We start from the raw sequence: 19,377 nt of genomic DNA, 5'->3' as shown, positions 1-19,377 counted from the left end.
TGGATTCATATACTTTCTAGCTGTGTGACCTTGGGCAAATCCCTTAACCCAGATTACCTCTCATCTAGAGTCATCTCCAGTCATCCTGATTCATATCTGATCACTGGCCCCAGAGGGCTCCAGTGGAGAAAATGAAGCTGGTGACTTAGCACTACAGCCCTTCACTTAAATCCAATTCAGATGTATGTAATGGCATTACCTCCCTGATGTAAAGATCTTCAAGAATGAAGGATGAGGGGCGGCTAGGTGGTATAGTGGATAAAGCACTGGCCCTGGGTCAAATCCAGCCTCAAACACTCAGTAAATGCCTAGCTGTGTGACCTTGGGCAAGCCACTTAACCCCACTGCCTTGCAAAAAAAAAAACTACAAAATTTTTAAAAAAAGAATGAAGGATGGATGGGCAGCAACATTATGTGACTAGTCTCTGTTTACAAATATTATCTTATTTGATCCTCAACCCTACAACCCATAGGAACTGTTATCCTCCTTTTACATTTGAGAAAACTGAACAGAAGTTAAATGACTTGCCTAAGGTCCCACAGCTAATAAGTATTTGAGGTTAGATTTGAACGCTGGTCATTCTAGCCCAGCATTCTGTCCACTGAGCCACCTAGCTGACTCAAATATGGGGCAGCAGTTTAACCACAATTTAGGAAAGACATTGAGAAAAGTGGAAAGTATTTAGAGAAGGGCAGTCAGGGGAGTGAAAAGCTTTGAATTAAGGCCCAAGGGGGCATGCTTTGTTCAAGTATTTGGAGAGCTGGTATGTGGACTAGAGATTAAATTTGGTCTGATTGGTATCAGAGGATAGAATCAACATTGTCAGAAGTTGCAAAGAAGCAAACTGATGCCAAGACAATGTTACTAAAATTTAGAACAATCCTATGACTGAAGTGAGTTGCCTTGGAAGTTAATGATTTCCACCTCCCTGGAAGTCTTCAGGCAGAATCTGGATGATCATTTGTTAACTACCTTCCATCTACTCTGATTAGTCTTACACATACTCATGTATTTGTATGCAGTCTTCCCAATCAGAACACAAGCCCCCTGAGGTTTTTTCTTTATATATTCAGACACAATGCCAGTCAGAGTTACTGTTTAATAAATGCTGTTGATTGGTTTAATAAATGCTTGTTGATTGAGTGTTAAGTGGTAGCACAATTTTATGTTTCAGGTCATTCCTAAGAGTTACCTGGAACTTTTCCCCTCCCCTGGTCATGAAGCCAGGTGCTCAGGTTAGCCACGACCTTTTTAGGACTTCTTTTCAATTCTTTGCAGAATTGACACATTACTGCTGCTTTCATTCAATGTGTGATCAGTTAGTTCTTTATAGAATTCCTCTGCCAGTGCTGTTTATTAACTAACTGTGTAGAACAAACATCTAATCTATTGTTGGATTCACACTTTAGGTTTTTTTGTAAATCGAATCCATAATTTTCATTATTATTATCATCATTATCAGTGTTAATAGATGTCAAGAAGCTTGTATGAGCTGATATGGTTTCTTCTTCAGTGACTTAAAGACCATTAGTTGTTTCCTTCTTAACTGTAAGCAGATGGGGGTGAGCCAATTAAGAATTTTTTAAGGAGTTGTTCTTATAAGCAATGCCTCTTTTCTCTCTTCATTGTGTGGTTTTTCTTGTTCCCTTTCCATTTTCCATTTGAGGTTTTGTCAGGCTCCCTCCCAGTCTATCAGCTTTTTTCCCCCCAGGCTGTATTTTGCCTTCAGTTATAGCAGTTACCAATGTGAGATGGGGAGAGATGAGTTAGGAAGACCCATCAGGAGACTAGAGCAAGTGAGCAGGCTTGGGATGATGAAGGCCTGCACCAGGATTGTGGTAGTGTCAGAAACCAGCAAGGAACATATTATGAGAGCTGTTGCAAAGGAAAAGTCTACTGGCCTTGACAATAGATTGGGGGTAATGGAAGGCAGTGAGAGAGATAGGGAAGATTTAAGGATGAAACCTAGCTTGGTAGCCTGAGGGTCAGGGAGGATAGTGATGCCTTAGACAATAACTGGAAAGTTTGGAGCTGGGGGGGGGGGGGGGATGAGAAGCCCCTGAAGGGGGGGGGGGGTAGCCATATGACTAGAAAGAGGGAATTGATGCAAGATATAGATATAGATTATAGATATAGAATTAACAAGAATTAGAAAGTGATTAGAAGCAGATAGGATGGGAATAAAGAGTCAAGGAGAGTTCCAAAGTTTGCAGAAATAGGTGACTGAAAGGATAGTGGTACACTCAGCAGGAATAAAGCACTTTGGAGAAGAGATAGAATCAGTTCCACTTCACAACAGCCCTTTCAAAATTTGAAGAACATAAGCCCCTACCTCACCCCCTCCTCATCCTCTAAATCTTTTTTTTCCAACTCAGCATCTTCAGATTGTCAGATGCTATCACCGGAGCCTTATACCATCCTACTTGCTCTCCTGGACACTCTCCAGTTATCAATACCCTTCCTAAAATGTGATGCCCAGGACAGACTATAATGTTCCAGATAGAAGCTGACTAGAACAGAGTGTTCAATGGGTCTATGACTCCTTATTCCTGGAATTTATGCCTGTCTTAATGTATATAGCCTTAAATTACTTTAGCTTTCTTGACCTGTCCACAAGCAGTTAGGTGGTACAATGGTTAAAGCCCTGGGCCTAGAGTTATGAACTGACTTCAAATTAAGCCTCAGACACTGACTTTGTGTGACCAAGCAACTGGATCTCTCTGCCTCTGTAAAATGGGAATAATAATAGCACCTATCTCATAGGGTTGTTAGAGGATACAATGAGATAGTGGTTTGTAAGGCAAGTCTGGCCTGTGATAGGCACTTAATAAATCCATTCTCCCTCCCTCCCTCCCTCTTTTCCTGCCTACCACACTAAAAAGTCAGATTGGCTTAACTTCCCTCGTTTTGTTGGTAACAAAATTAAGATTTCTCCCAAACTCTCAGCTACAAAGCAACTGAGCTGGAATGAAAACTATGACATTTTTCTGGCATTCCTCACCTTTGTAATTAGAAGGGAGAAGCAAGTTCCTCTTTAAAAGGTACTATGTAAACCCAAAGCATTTTTATTATGGCTAATTGTTTCTAACATTTTAAAAAGTGAACCCTGAATTTAAAACTCACAAGTATATAAACTTGTCTAATTAGACTAAAGTAAATGAGAATCCTTATCATCTTTATTGCCATCATCATCAGAAACATTAATCACCTATGGGCTGAAAAACTGTGCTTAGCAGTCTAATCCCTGTTAAGGAGTTTTAAAGTATAAGCAAAGAATGATGGTAGTACCTGAGAATTTAGGTATAGGTAAGGGAGTGAGTTTTAAGGTAATTGTAGAGATTCATGGAAGATAGAAACTATAAGTCAACTTTCTTGTACTCTATAATCACTTTTGCTTATTTATAAGAACTTTCAAGTTGAGGGAGGGAGAAAGTAAAAAATAAACTTTTGATTTCTTTAGACAAGGTTCTTAACCTGGGATCCATATACTTGTAATAGATAGGTATAGATATCACCTATGCATACATATATACTCATGCATATACATATATGCACACATAGGTATATACAAATATACTACTACAAAAGAAAACAAGTATTGAAATTTCACTTCAATGGGGTGGCTGGGTGGTTCAGCCCTGGAGTCAGGAGTACCTGAGTTCAAATCAGACCTCAGACACTTAATAATTACCTAGCTGTGTGGCCTTGGGCAAGCCACTTCACCCCATTTGCCTTGGGAAAAAAAAATAAATTTCACTTCAATTAATTATATTAAAATACAAATATATAAAACATGTTAAATATATATTATTCATGCAATTATATTATTTTATATTATAAAATATAATTATATACATAATTATGCAATATATTTTTTTGTATTATGCCATATTTTATGTGTATTACATTTCAATATAATTGTTTTATTGAAATAAAATTATGTTGGATTTCTAACTAATTCCTTTATAGTCCTATTCATTTTATTTTATGCATTTAAATTTTATTCCGAGAAGAAATTTATAGATTTCACAGTCTGCCAAAAGGAGTCCAAGACACACACAAAAATTAAGAACTCCTCCTCTCCTACTATTTAATACAGTTTGATTTTTCTAGAGGAGATAATGTGGTATAATGGAAAGATCTTTGAATTTTGGAGTTAAATCTAAATTTGAACCTTGATTGAAGACTCAACTCTGCCACTTTTATTGCCTTTGTGATAGTGGACAACTCAGTTTACTTAACAGGGTCTCAGTTTCCTTATCTGTAATATGATTGAGATGGATTTGTTAACCTCTAAAGATTTCTTCCAGATCTAAGTCAATATTTTTTGTGTTCTTTTCTCTTATTACTAGTCTTGTAACATGATTTTTTTTCTCATGAAACCCCCTTTCTTCCTGTCTGTGATTACCACATCTTTTTTTCTTGGTCAATGCATGCGAACTTTAAAATCAGCAATGTGTGGGGGACAGCAAGTGTCAATTTTATTTTTTCCTTTACATCATGTTTAGCTTTACAGAGGTCCAAAGTTTCATGATTTCTTCCGAATTTTCAGTCAGAACTGATTCATTACAAGTTAAAAGTAAACCACTATACTATGCAACATAAACTTTTCTTTTAGTAAAACTTGAATATTTTGCAAGTAAAATAATGTATGTTGTTCAAGAGCTGACAAATCACACACACACACATACACACACACACACACACACACACACACAAACACACACACACACACACACACCTCCACAGTAAGGATTATATTTTTTTATGGGTATAGGCATAACTATAAGGAAATGTGAAATTCAAGAAAAATGAACTTTGAATTCTCTGGAGGTATCTCCTTTTGTTCTCCTCCTATTCTTTTGGTCATTTGGTTCTGCTCCTCTTGGAATTTAGGTTACTTTCCTTTGGCTGTTTCTCTACCCCCACCCCCAAGTAATGTGATTATGTGACTTACCCAGGGTCACACAGCTGGATAATTATTGTGGCTGAGGTCAAATTTGAATTCAGGTCCTCCTGACTCCAGGGTAGGTGCTCTATCCACTGCACCACCTAGCCACACCCCCCCCCCCAGGGCTGTTAATGTAATTTTGTTTCCAATTTCTCAGATATACTGCATTCAAACCATTCATCTTCAGATTTCTACATTGATTACATTAACTATAGACTAGGAAACTGAATAACTCTTCCAATGGAAAGGCTCAGATCAAATCAGAAGGCCCACATTTGAGTCTCAGTTTTCCCCATTTGTTTACTTGTATGCTGTAGAGCCAAAGCACTTAATCTCTTTTTTTCCACCTTGAATTTCCTCTTTTGTCATATGGGGATAATAAGATTTAACATTCGCTTGTGAGGTAGCTGGAGATAGTTTGTGGAAGTGCTTAGAATCTCAAAGGGTTTGCATTATTAAATTACTAATATTTTTTGGGGGGGGGTTAAGGTTTTTTGCACACAGCTAGATAATTATTAAGTGTCTGAAGCCTGATTTGAACTCAGGTACTCCTTACTCCAGGGCTGGTGCTCTATCCACTTCACCACCTGGCCACCCTAAACTACTGATATTTTAATAGCTTTAAAAAAAAAGATTCTTTTTTAAGCTGTTTTCTTTTTTCACCAGAGCAGAGTACTTTCCTTCCTAACCTTCTGTCCAGGACCAAGAAACTTGAAAGTAAAACTCCATATCTGAAAATATAACTGAGTTTCTTTTGAAGTCCATGTGCTTATAGAACTTCACTTTGACAAGGTTCCTCTTTGCTACTGAGAGAAATGGGATTTTAGAGCTGAAAGAAAGCATAGAAATGATTTGGGCTGGCCCAGACTACTTCTTCATTTACTCCCTCTTGTCAGGCAATCAGTCAAATTTCTGTGAATTTCTCATATCTAGGATTATCCTGAGATTGTAGAAGTAGTATTTCAAAATTACCCTCATTTTTTTATTGATTTATAAATTTACATATATGTTAATATGTGGATAGGTGTATATATATATATTGCACATATAAATGTATTCACATATGTATATAGATATGTCTGTTACACATATCTATATTCATATATGTAATCTATATATACATATAGGTAATATATAGGTATTTATAGATAATTTTCTCAAGATCACCCTTGAAAATAGAGTCAAAGTCTTGATTAAGATAGAGCTATAATGGAACAATTTGGAGTGGGATGACCTGATTTCAAATCTCAGCTCTTCCTCTTAATACTTTTTGCTCATTCTTCAAGGACCAGTGAAATATCACCTCTTCTATGAAACTTGACCAGCTGGATAGAATGGTTGATAGAGTATTGGGCCTAGAGTCTTTTTGATGAGGTCAACTCTGAACTCAAATATTTATTAGTTTATCTTACTACCTTCTTTGCAGCTCATCACCCAGAACACCAAAAGGTTGAATTATTTGCCCAGAATTATAGGGCCAATCTATAATTAATTTAGGACTTAAATCCAGGTAATTGGTTCTCAATCTACTAGATCCTGCTGACTCTGAGAGGTATAAAATAAAATCATTTAGGATTTTAAGATAATAGAATGGTTTACCATTTTCTTCTCTACTACTTAGGTCTTCCTGTCTCAGGGACCTGTATTCTATCCACTGTACCAACTACCTACCCCTCATTTTAAGCAAAGGCAAATGAGACTGGGAAAGGTTAAAGTCATACAGTTAATGTGAGGTTTCAATTTCAGGTCTTCTTAGATTACAATAAAACCTAGCATTCTATCCACTGTACCATCTTCATCAAGAAAGCAGCAAGAATACAGGAATCCTCCCTTCCCAAATGAGAGCATGATGCAGTAGAATAGAGTCCTAGATTTATTTGATTATTAAAAGAACTATATTCAAATCTTGTACCCGTCCCCCCTAGTACTTGTGTGATGTTGAAGACTTCATTTTATTTCTCTGACTTTCTATGACTTCATTTGTAGAATGATGAAAGCCGGACTTAGGGCCTTCCAAGGTCCCTTCCGGGTCTAGATCTGTGGCAATATTTCTTGCTGTACTGTTTTGTTTCATAAAAGTGGCAATAATAATGTATCCATTGCAATAGATGGAACAAAAATTCCTATACATAAGAGCATATGAGTACTGACTTGTTTTTCAGAGTCTGAACTTCCTTGGAAAGGAGGAAGACAATTTGGAAACAGTTTTTAAGTCTCTAATACCACCAAATGTAAGTAATTTGAAAGATGAAGATGAGTCTGCATCTGGTCTGCCTGAAAAATTATAGTATAGATGCATCCATGATTTCCATCTTTCTGAAATATGTCACCGAAGTCTTGTTTTTGCCTTGCACCAAAGCTATTGGGGTGGAAGGTGAAAGGGATAAGGTGTTAGAAATTGTCATTTCTTTTCAAACTACAAATTAAACTTCCCAAGATAAAAATGTTAGGCTACTTTAGAGAAAGTTACTCTGACTTTCTCTAGCTACAATGCAAAATAAGTTACATTGTTAAGGCATAAGCTAAGGCTAATTTGCCTCATTTGAATCTGAAAGAGAGCCCACATCCTTCCTGTTGCCCTGTAAAGAATCTGAAAGGAGAAAACAGATGTATTAATTCCTTATCCCAATGGCTCCTCTCTCTCTCTCTCTCTCTCTCTCTCTCTCTCTCTCTGTCAAATGCAGTTCTATGGATGGGGGGGGGAGATGCGTGGGGAGTCGGGTGGGAAGTACAAGGTCATTTTTTCCATTCTCTAGTAAATTTATCTTGTATGACTGATACTGAGGCTTGCTTATGTAACAGTCTCTCTCTCTTTCACACACACACACACACACAAACACAGACACAAACATACCATCTGTTCCCCTACCCCAATTCCAGAATGAAGCCTTCTCACCTTTAGTGACTCAGTGATTTTGAAATACCCTTCTCTTTTTCTTTAGAATAAGATTTCTGAACATGTGGAACAGCTGAGAAACACAACCATTTCCTTCTGTGATTTGAACCAGATTTCCAATTGCTCTTGCATGGTAATGAGAAGGTCCGAGTTCCATTGCCATGACTTGAGAGTCTTTCTCTTTCTCCTGTGGTTCCTTCCCTACCCCCACTCTTAACTCTGTTTTGGGGATATACAAGCAAAGATTTATTTCTTTAATCTATACTTTCTGCTAGTTGTCTAGTAACAGTGCATAAGCCAAACTTGCAACTACTCCTGCATTGCTTCTTTGAATGTTTTGCAGCATGGATTGTGCTGACTACAGCTATTGAAATATAGAAGTCCAATGGGTTCATGCTTAGCAAAAGGTGAGTATGCAAAATATGGCCACCAGTCACAAGATGGGAGATTGGACTGAAGCTTCATAGCTTGATAAGTTTAAAATATAGAAGGAAAAATATTTATGATGTGAGAACTACAGAGAGAAATTGCTGAGTTTCTAAGGTTTTTTCCCCAAAGGTTTTCTGAAAGTCTTTAGACATAAACCAGATTTGCATTTTAAGAAATCAGTTTTGGGAATCATCTTACACAAATGACCTCTCAAGGTCATTCCTTATCCTTGGGCTCTGATTTTATTTTTGATCATACTTTATGTCTTTGTTGTTTAAGAAATGTTAGTGAATTCTAGGTACAAAAACAAATACCAAATTATAGAGCATTCTGTGCTGAAATGTTAGCCTGTCAGATTGGCTTTGTTACCTAGTTTTTTTTTCACCTTTTAAAAAACATAGCTGAACTTTCCAGATGCTCTAAACTTTATGCAATTTATCTGGCAGACTAGAATACTTTCAATAAATAATTATCCATGAAAAGTAAAAAAAAAAATTGGGACTAGGAAAAAAGCAATGCTCACTCCATTCTAATTTTTTTAGGATATTTTAGAATCTTTCTGTTTTATCATTTATTAAATTCCTGATATATTTATTAAGGAATGTTTATTTTTCCTCTTGAGTTGTGATATTGCCAGACAAAATCCACAGCTTTTTTCTACAGAAGCCTAATGGTCTCATAGTTTCTATTGGGGAGCTTAGATTTATCTATTTTAAATAAATGCATATATCTTCATAATGTTGAGGATATTTCATTAGTTCAGGAGGTCTGATCTCATTGGTTTCATACTCCTTCCAACAGTGAAGATTGCAATTCATCCATGCACATTGATCTCCCTGTCATAAGTCTCACTCCATTCTTAATTATCATGTACACAGCTGCTGAAATGATTTTCCTAAAGCTCAGGGCTTGCCTTAATGCTTTCCTAATCAATAAACTTCAATTGCTTTCTGTTGCCATTAGGGTCAAATATAAGCTCTTCTGTTTACTTTTAAAGCTCTTTACAATCTGGTCCCAATATCCCTTTCAAACCTTGTTACACATTATTCCCCTTCACATAGTCTGAGGTCTAGCCAGATTCCTCTGCTTTTGCTATATCTCACACGTAACAGTCCATTTCACTTCTTAGTCAGTTGACACTGTCTGTGCTCCCTGTCTGAAATATACTTCCTCCTCATTTCTATCCCTTAGAATCCCTAACTTTTTTCAAGAGTAAACCACCTTGGGACAGCTAGGTGGTACAGTGAATAATGTACCATCTAGGAGGACCTAAGTTCAAATTTAGCCTCACTTAGCAGTGGCTGTGTGACTGTTGGTAAGTCGCCTGATAACCTTAAAAAAAAACCCAACAGAAACAAAAATAAGGCACCTTCCACATGACTTTCCCGATCCCAATAGAACTTATTTCTCAGGGTTGTTGTGAAGGTTCCAATGAGATAATATTTGTATAGCATTTTGCAATAGTACTACTCTGAGATCCACCAAATTCTCAGCTCTTAATCTATGATCCTGCTTATATCTACTACATATCTCCATTTCCCATTGGTTACTTTAGAAGGCAATGGAACACGATGTGATGAAGTCTTAAGAGCTACATTCAAATCCTTCCTCTGATAGGGAAAAATAGTTCTCTTCAGTCTTGTTCCCTCATATGTAAAATGAGTTAATGACATGTACAGTTTTGGATAGTTATGAAGATCAAATTTGACTGTGTTAAAGCATTTTGCAAAGTCCTTAGTCATTTTTAACTATTATTTTTCTTATCCTTGGTAAATGTCTTAAAATTGAATTAAAACCTTCTCTATATAATTCCTTTTTTGTTCAGAAAGACTTAAAGTATAAATCTTTTGTGACTCTTCTTGAGGTTTTCTGGAATGGTTTGTCATTCCTATATCCAGCTTATTTTACAGATGAGAAAACTGAGTCAAACAGAGTTAAATGGATATTTTACCAGTTTTACGGTTCTTTCAGAGAGACTTAAACACAATTACAAACACGGTGAAAGTTACAGTACTTCACCCTGTGATCAGAACTATAGATATTGAAAACAATAATCTTAAATTTTCTAAGCCATAACTCGTTAGTCAATAATAAGATATGTCAGACAGAATATTGGGCTAAGGCAAGGGTAGGAAACCATTTTTTCTGCCAAGGGTCATTTGGATATTTTATAACTTCATTTGCAGACCATACTTGGTCAAACATTTAAGTAATTCACTCTTAAAAAGTTCCTAGATTTATTGAATTTCGAGTCCTGCTTGCCGTTGCCTTGGCAGCACCATACCAAATGATTTAATGGGCTTTATATGGCCTCTGGGCTGGAAGTTCTCCACCCCTGGGGTAAGGGGTGGGAAGACCTTGAGTTAATTCCTATCTCTATGACCAATGTAAAGTCATTTTATTTCTTTTAAGCTCAATTTCTTCAATTGTAAAATATACATGTAACTCTCCCTCAAAGGTATTTGAGATGGTAATAGCTTTGGTGACACAGGGGATAAGAGCTAAGACTTAGAATCAGTAAATTCTCAGTTCAAATTCCTCTTTAGACACTTAGTTGTGTAACCTTAGGTAAATCACTTAAGTTCTGGTTTTCTCAATTTTCTCATCTATAAAACAGGGATAATAATAACACCTACCTTCTTGGGTTGTTGTGAGGTTCCAATAAAAAAATGTCCAAAGCTTGAGAGTTTATGTTTTTGATAACTGTTTTAATATAGTCTATTATGCATTTAAACTACTATCTAAATACTAGGTTTTTTTATTATTGTGAGGTAACAAACTTTAAAGTCTATATACATTTCAGTTGTTCTTATTGTTATTATCAATCATCACAATCCAGACTACATAGAACAGAAAATAATGGTCCAAGTATCAGTAGTCCTGAAGTAAAGTTATTGTTTTTTCTTTTTTTGCATTTACCAGCTGTGTGACTTTGGACAAGTCATTTAACCCCCTGGAGTTTATTTCTCTGTCTGTAACATGGCCATAGTAACCCTTATGCCATCTGCTTCACAGAGTCCTTGTGAGGGTCAAAAGAACTGATGAATGTAAAACCAAAGAGTGAACCATAAATGCCAGCTGTTATTATCATTTCAGTACTTTAAAGAACTGTGATTTCTTCAATAGGGGTACTACTTCCCACAGTGCAATAGTCTATGGTCTTGGAGAAAGACAAGAGTTAAAACATGATCACTCTTTATCCAGTCTGAGGAACCTTTCAGAATTCAACTGGCCTGGTCTCAGAAAAGAGACAGAGAAACTGCCCCTGGCTATAGAAGCCTTTGCAGCTTGGTAATACAGACCAGACTTCTGTGCTTTTCTGGTACCCCCTTCAAGAATCTAGTCACCTCTACTCTGTGCACCAGCATGTAGCATCAGACTTGTTATTATTGATATTATCCTCAAAATCCTAGATGCAGAGTTTGAAGAATCCTTAGAGGCCAAGTGAGGCCAGGCCTTTTATTTTAAAGGTGACAAAATAGACTCAAGAACAGTGATGATGATGATGATGATGATGATGATGATGATGATGATGATGATGATGATAACAATATTAAGTAACATTTGTATGGAGCTTTCCAGGCACATGTTAAGTTTTACAATTATTATTTCTTTGATCCTCACAACAATCTTGGGGGAGAGGTAGGTCCTTATCCCATTTTATAGACAAGAAAGCCAGACTTGCCTAGGGAAGTGCCTGTCAGAAGCAGCATTTTAATCTAGATGCTCTAATTCCAAAGCCAGTGAGCTCTTTCCACTGTGCATTGCTACTGTTTTCTGCTATACCATCAAACTCACATCTTATTGACTATATTTTATTAGTAGCCCCTTTCATTTCCTTCTTTAGTCTAAGTGTATCACCTTATGAATTTAATCTATGCTAAGATTTCATTCTCTTTGGTTGAATAGCTCTGACTATATTCTAAAACATAAAATCTCAAGATAAAATCTCTGTAACTTTTTAGCATGCCAACACAATCCTTCTCTGTGTGTCTCTTTCTCTGTCTCTCTCTCTCTCTCTCTCTCTCTCTCTCTCTCACACACACACACACACACACACACACACACACACACACACACACAATCTTCTGATCTGTGGCACAACCTTTCAAGTTTTCTATTCCAGGGTTCTTGACCTCTTTTGTTAAGACCCCTTTGTCAATCTGATAAGCCTTAGGGGCCTATTCTCAGATTAATGTTTTTAAATGCATAAAATTATAAAGGAAATCAACTATATTGAAATACAATTATTAAAAAAAATCTTCAAAGCCCCCAGGTTAAGAATAAATTTATTTACAAATAAGGAAGAAAACTAAGTTCCAGAGAGTTGAAGAGATTTGCTCCAAGTCAAATAATTAGGTGGTGGTATTTGGTGGCTCAGTGGATAGAGAGCTGGACCTGGAAACAGAAAGACCTGTGTTCTCAGATACTCACTAGCTGTATGACCCTGGTCATGTCCCTTAACCTCTATTTGTCTTAATCCACTAGAGAAGGAAACAGCAAACCACTCTAGTATCTTTGCTGAGAAAATCCTATACTAGCTCACAGAGAATCAAATGTAAACTGATCAACTGAACAGCAATATTAGGTATCATATTTGAACCCAGGTCTTTTTGACTCTGGCAGTCTACACAATGGCTGCTTTTCCTAGCAAGCAACAGCAATATTTTACTAATAAATGTAAATCTTTTGCAAAATTACACTTTTGGTCAGACAATCCAAGCCTTAACTCAGAGCTGCAGTGTGTGATCCATTAGGTTTCTTGCCTTCCTCTCATTCCATAGAATTCTACACTTCCTGGATGTCAAAAGTTCACTTGCCAGCTGCAGCTGTTTCCTGTGGATAGTGTTCTAAATGGTCCTTATTTATGAGATGTCTTCTACTGTAACTGCTATCCACATTAATATGGGTTCCAATGTTTGTAGCCCAAGTTGATGTAGATTAGCTATCTTCTAAGCAATAATTACATTTATACAGTACTCAACAGTAGCATCTCCTATTTTTGCCTGATTGAAAGGTATAACTTTAAAATATTTAAATAGAGATTTCAAAGAAAGATATTTTGTTTTCTGTTTGGTTTTGGACCCTGTCTTTCCCAAGGCCCTTTGCACAATGGTAGCCCAAAGAATAGCAATGATATGATGTAAAAGTTAGGATGTCATTTACTAAGAAGCTGCTTCAGAAAAATAGGGCAGCCAAGGAGCACCTTGGGTGCATTGTTTCTGAAAAATTGAAAATCTCCAAGGAAAGCAAGAAGCCTGCCAGATTTTTTAAAGCACATTATCCAACAGGCTTGGAATCAAATCAGGACTTTCACAGAGCAGGGAGTTTTATTTTTCAATGTGTGTCTTTAAATGAAGTAACAGTGGAACCATTTGAACCAGAAAAGATAGGCAGTCAGCAATGATGAAGAGAATTGTTGATTCAGATATCCTGGTACAGTCATGAAAGTCTAGATGCCCTTCGTTTTCATAGTAAATAGAGACTATGCAAAAGAAGAAGAAAATCAAGTTTTTTGAAGGTCCACACTATATTCTTCTTTGTAAGTCTTCTTAAATTGCAAATTAAATAGCATCTCTCAAAAATAAATGAGAAAAATAAGGAATAAATTCAAATCTAAAATAATGGCTTCATCTCAACTATAATAGAGTTTTCTGAAAGGGATTTTTGTGTAAACTTTAAAAAGTAATAACAACAATTCCTTATTTCCTGTAACTCCTAATAATGTCCTTGACTTGAAAAATCTGTTACTATCATTTTTAGTCAGTCTATGTATGTGTCCTGATTCTGGGCCTTTGTGTAAATTTCTTTTCCCTATTGCTTTGTATTTGTATTTGTCATATTTATGACACAGTAATACTCTATTACATAGATATCAATCAACAAGCATTTATTAAGCACCTGGTTTGTGTCAAAAATATGATATTAGCAGTCATAATAGTAGCTAGCATTTATCATATGTTTTGACATTAGCAAAATATTTTACATATATTATTTGTAGTGTATATATATATATGCATATATGTATATATATATATATATATATATATATATATATATATATATATATATATTTAGTTTTTGCAAGGCAGATGAGGTTAATTGGCTTGCCCAAGGCCACACAGCTAGGTAATTATGAAGCCAGATTTGAACTCAGGTACTTCTGACTCCAGGGCCAGTGCTCTATTCACTGTGTAATGTATATTTTATCCCTCACAACAGGCCTATAAAGTAAATATTATTATTACTCTGATTTTATAGATTTTTACAGAGGAAGTTTAAACCTTAGAGGGTCAAATGATTTTCTCATAGTCCTCCCCCCCCCCCACCCAGCTTATAGTATTTAACACAGAATTTGATTATTAAATGAAGCAGTACTTATTTTCAAGAAACTTACAGTTTTGAACATGGGCATTCAATCAATCCATCAGTAAGTATTTATTAACGACTGCTAAGAGCCAGACTTCTGCTAAGAGACATGTGTAAGAATTTTTAAAAATAAATAAATAATCACAGAATAGTTATATACAAAGTAATTTGGGAGAGAGAGAGGATACTAACAGAAAAGACTTTACACAAAAGATGGTTTATTTAGCTATTCCCCAATGATTGGTCATAGAAGCTGTTTTATTTGAGATGCTTCCTATTTCTTCAAACTTGCCCAAAGGATATGGTCATAGAATTCCTAAATGTTCCACTTAAAAATACAGGGGACTGAAAAGAAGGCAGTGAAACCAGTAGGTTTTGATTTCATTTAATTTCATATTGAATGTTGGATTGGGTTTTAGAGGATTTAGGTTGGAATCCTGGATCTACCACTTATTCTATGAGTGATCCTGGGTAACTGACTTAATTTTTTTTGAGTTTCAGTTTCATACTCTGCAAAAATGAGGGATTTGGACTAGATGACCTCTCTGGTTCCTTCTTGCTCTAAAACTGATTAACCTGTTTAAAAGACAAGGTAGATAAAGTACTAGGCCTGAAGTCAGAAAAAACTCATCTTTCTGAGTTCAGATCTGACGTCAGATGCTTACCAGATATATAATGAACCTGGGAAAATCACTTAACCTTTTTTTACCCCAATTTCCTCATCTGTAAAATGAGCTGGAAAAGGAAATAGAAATGGCAAACTCCTCCAGTGTCTTTGCCAAGATAGCCCCAGATGGGGACCCTAAAAGTTAGAAAAGGAAATAGAAAACTACTCCAGTATCATTGTCAAGAAAACTCTAAATGGGGTCTTGAAGAGTAGATATGACTGAAATGACCAAACAATATCTAGGAACCATAGAATATTTTTATCATTTTCCACACTTTTGCCTGTCTCTCTTCTTCATTGTCCTAGTAAACCCATGGACAATATGCCCTACTCTGCCAGGTTTGTTACTCTTGTAAAATTAGAAACAGACATTATTTGAAAGAAAATAATTTTCAAACTGCTTAAGGCAAATTATTGTTAAAGTGGAGGGCTGATGTGGAATGTGGGCATCAACTAAGTCCCCAGTAGTATTCTTTGAAAGTTGATGTGAATCAATTAATAACTATTTTTAAGCATCTTCTTTGTGACAGAGACACTGAAGATAGAAATAAAAGATCAGGATTGTCTCTGTCCTCAAGGAGATTACACTCTACTACAGAAATATAGAATTCTCACAGATAAGGAAACAGGATATTTTCAAAATAAGTACACTGTGATATGGAGGGGGCTACCAACAGCTAACACAGGATCATGACAGGCCTCTGGAAGGAAGTGGTTAGACTTGAAGAAAGCTAGGGGATTAGCTCGATGTGAGACAGCAAATACCATATTTCCCCATGTATAAGAAACACCTTAATTTGGGGGCCCAGAATTTGAAAAAATGTATTATGTAAAGTTATTGTACTCAAGTTATATTGATCATAAAATTCAAACAACTCCTCATTACTATCAAAACTCCCATCCATTAGCTAGTCCTCATGACAAATCATGTCTTAGGAGAGGTTCTGCCTGCTCTCCTGCCTGTGCTCTGATCTGTGGTTGACCACAAGCATTCTGATGTGTGGATGCATGCTTAGTCCATTCTGTTTCTTGACATGAAGCACCCATTGGGTCCTCCTTGGAAATCAGTCACTTCTTTTTCATCAGCAATTCTTCTTACTTCATGCTGAACCATCTTTGTGAACACAAGAATTCCAGTGGCCCTTTGCTCTTCAATCCATCTCTTCAAACCCCTCTAACTCAGGCCATTTTGCTGCCTTGCCTCTCATGACCTTCTACCAGGGGAATTTTCAGAACAGTTTCTTCTTCTTGTAGCCAGACTCGGATTGTTTGCTCATTTGGAGGAGGATCAAATTGATGTTCAGCAGCACGATTTCCATTCACTTTTGCAAATTGTATCACTTTAAATTTGAATTCAGCACTGGACAAAAATCTTTTCTGAGCCATTTCTGGGCAGAACATGGCAAAACATAACCTAATATATACAGGTAACATTCGAAACAGTGAGCACAAAGACTAAAAATGGGAAATGCAAGTAAAAAAATCTGCAAACTCTGTATAAATTACTTTCAGATTTTAGACCCCAAATTTTTTTGAAAAAGGGGTGCATCTTATACATGGGGAAATACAGTAGATACTTTGCAATATCCTTATTTTATAATGAGGAAAATGAGGTAAAGAAAAGTTAAGTGACTTCATCAGGATTCCAATTCAGGGCTTTCTGACTCCTGGTCCCACTCTATTCACCACAACACCTGGTAGTCTCAATATATGATACAATATAATATGATTATGATATAACATGATATGTGATTCAATATAATATGAATTCATAACAGAAGTAGTTATCTTAATAACTTGAATGTGTTGAGTGAACTTTACAGTTATTAAAAACATGGAGATTTATAATGTTCTTTTAAACCCTTCTTTCTCATGAAATAAGTTTAAAAATAAAGAAAGCCCCTAAGAGATATGTTGTGTGTCTGTGTGTGTGTCTGTGTGTGTGTGTGTATACACACATAATACACATAGTCTGGAAAAACAAATTCCAACGTTGACTATATCTAAAAATCTATAATCTTGTATTTTAATTTTATCATATCTCTAGACTATTTCATCTTCATCCTTTTGGACTCAAAAGTTTATCATAGCATTTATTGATCAGAATCCTAAAGCGTTTTGATGTTGCTTTTCTCTATAAATGTTGTTATCATTGAACATTTTGTTCTAGATCCATTGAATACATTGTTCTAGTTCTGCTCACTTCATTCTGCATCACAATTCATAGAGATCATTCCTATGTTAGAAGTTGATATTAATGTGAAAATCAAATGAGATAATATTTGTAAAGTGCCTTTCATAGACTGGCACATTGTATTATTGCTCTAATTTTTTTAATTCTGATAACTATTTATTTCAATAAAATTTGTTTCCTTTCTAATACCATAAATTTTATTTTATACTTTTATAAACATTCTGGAAAGGGTCCATAGGTATCAATTCCCAGAGGGATCTATGACATAAACAAGGATAAGAACTCCTTGTTCTGTGTACAAATCTTTTTCAGACTTATGTCTCCACTTCCCATGTAACTAAACAAAACTGTCTCTCCGTGATTAGACCAACAACAATGGTACAAGTGGCAATTCCATGACCCTTGATCTCCTGGTATGTGTTTCTCAGGCTCTGTAACTGGTGAATTGATCTGACCTTTGAATTTAACTGGCCTTTGAATCTCTTGTCCATTTACCCAGTATCATGTCTTTTGTGGATTGAAAAACTAGCTACTTAGAAGAAAGTTAGTTAGATATACTTCTTGTAGTCCTTCAGATCTTTGTGAACTTATTCTGATTTATCTAGGATTCTACCCTCTCCCCCTTTAGATTAATTTTTTTAGTAAATCAGCCTTTATTAAGTGCCTACTATGTGACCAGGCAGTGTGTTAGGTGTTTTAGTTTTAAAGACCAAAATGCACCAGTAATTCTCACATTCACATCCAGCCTCAGACTAATTAGACAAGTTTCTTAATTTCTCTTTGCCTTAGTTTCCTCATTGTAAAAATGAGGTTGTATTGGATAGCTTCTTAATGTCTAACTTTAAATCTTCAAACCTATGATTCCCTCTTGGAAGCTGCCGTTTTTCTATTTTGCTTCTCAATACACACTTTAAATAGACACCTGTGAATGAAGGGATCCTCCCCATCATAACAATCTATGGAGGACACATCCATCTTGTGCTTAAAAAAAAAAAAAGGATATGCTTAGGATAGTGCCCCAGAGCCAGGGAAGACACTGTATTTCATGGAGAGAAAAAAATTCAACAGTGTATTTATTGTGTTATTTGCTTCTTCATTCTCTAACCAGTTTTGGTATTTCATTGTGTTCATTTCCTACTGTTGTATAAAGACAATCCTTCCCATTGTAAATTAATTTAGCCAAGTCTATTCTTAGATACCTCCTAATGGAATGAATTAAGCTGGTTTAATAGTAATAACTTACATTTCTATAATGTCTTAAAATTTTACAACCTGTTTTCCTTACCTACTGGAGTGCCTTTTAATAACAGATAAAATCCTATAAGTTCTGAGTAGAGCTAATTTTGATAATGAGGATAATATTTTTAAAACAAGAAAGAAGGGAGGGCTTCCTATGTAATCATGTTCTGGAGTGATTCCTTTAGTAAATCATGTATGTTTCCTAAATTCAGATATTTGTACAGAATATTTTCTATCAGAAAATTTTACCTGTAAAATTTTCCCAGATTTTACCTACCATTTCAGTTGTCCAATTTAATCTTTCTTTGTTAAGAATCTGCTATGTGCTCAAGAGGTTATGGAACATAGAGTACTAGATTTAGAATCAGGACCTCTAAGTTCCATATCTCCCTCTTGATTCTCATTACTCATGTCCCTGTGTGCTGTCACAACTTTTCTATGCCTTAAGCAACTCCTTAGGACTTATCTGTGAAGTCAGAGAGAATTTATGTGTTTTTTTTTTTGTTGGTAGAGAGATTTCCCACTCCGCAAGTTCCCCATTATGATGAGTTCACAACTTTTTCATGTAGTCAGGTATCAGGAAGTCTTTGTAGAGGAAATTAAAATGGTGAAATTCAACATAGATCTGAAA

At 35.8% G+C, this 19,377-nt stretch overlaps 1 protein-coding gene across 3 annotated transcripts in view; it reads left to right on the top strand.

Annotated features, from left to right (window-relative positions):
* FYN (FYN proto-oncogene, Src family tyrosine kinase) overlaps nucleotides 1-19,377 on the top strand; it is a 176,211-nt gene that overhangs the window by 25,907 nt on the left and 130,927 nt on the right. The window contains exon 2 of one of the 3 annotated variants that reach the window (XM_074187380.1): nucleotides 7,115-7,183. The exons of the other annotated variants lie outside the window; for them this stretch is intronic. The gene's annotated coding sequence lies outside the window, so the exon portion shown is untranslated. The remainder of the gene's footprint in view (nucleotides 1-7,114; nucleotides 7,184-19,377) is intronic. 3 annotated transcript variants of the gene reach the window in all.

Source organism: Macrotis lagotis, chromosome 5, assembly GCF_037893015.1.
Source record: "Macrotis lagotis isolate mMagLag1 chromosome 5, bilby.v1.9.chrom.fasta, whole genome shotgun sequence".
Taxonomy (NCBI): Eukaryota; Metazoa; Chordata; class Mammalia; order Peramelemorphia; family Peramelidae; genus Macrotis; species Macrotis lagotis.
Note: the sequence above shows the minus strand (reverse complement) of the source record. Positions and strands in the feature narration are given on the sequence as shown.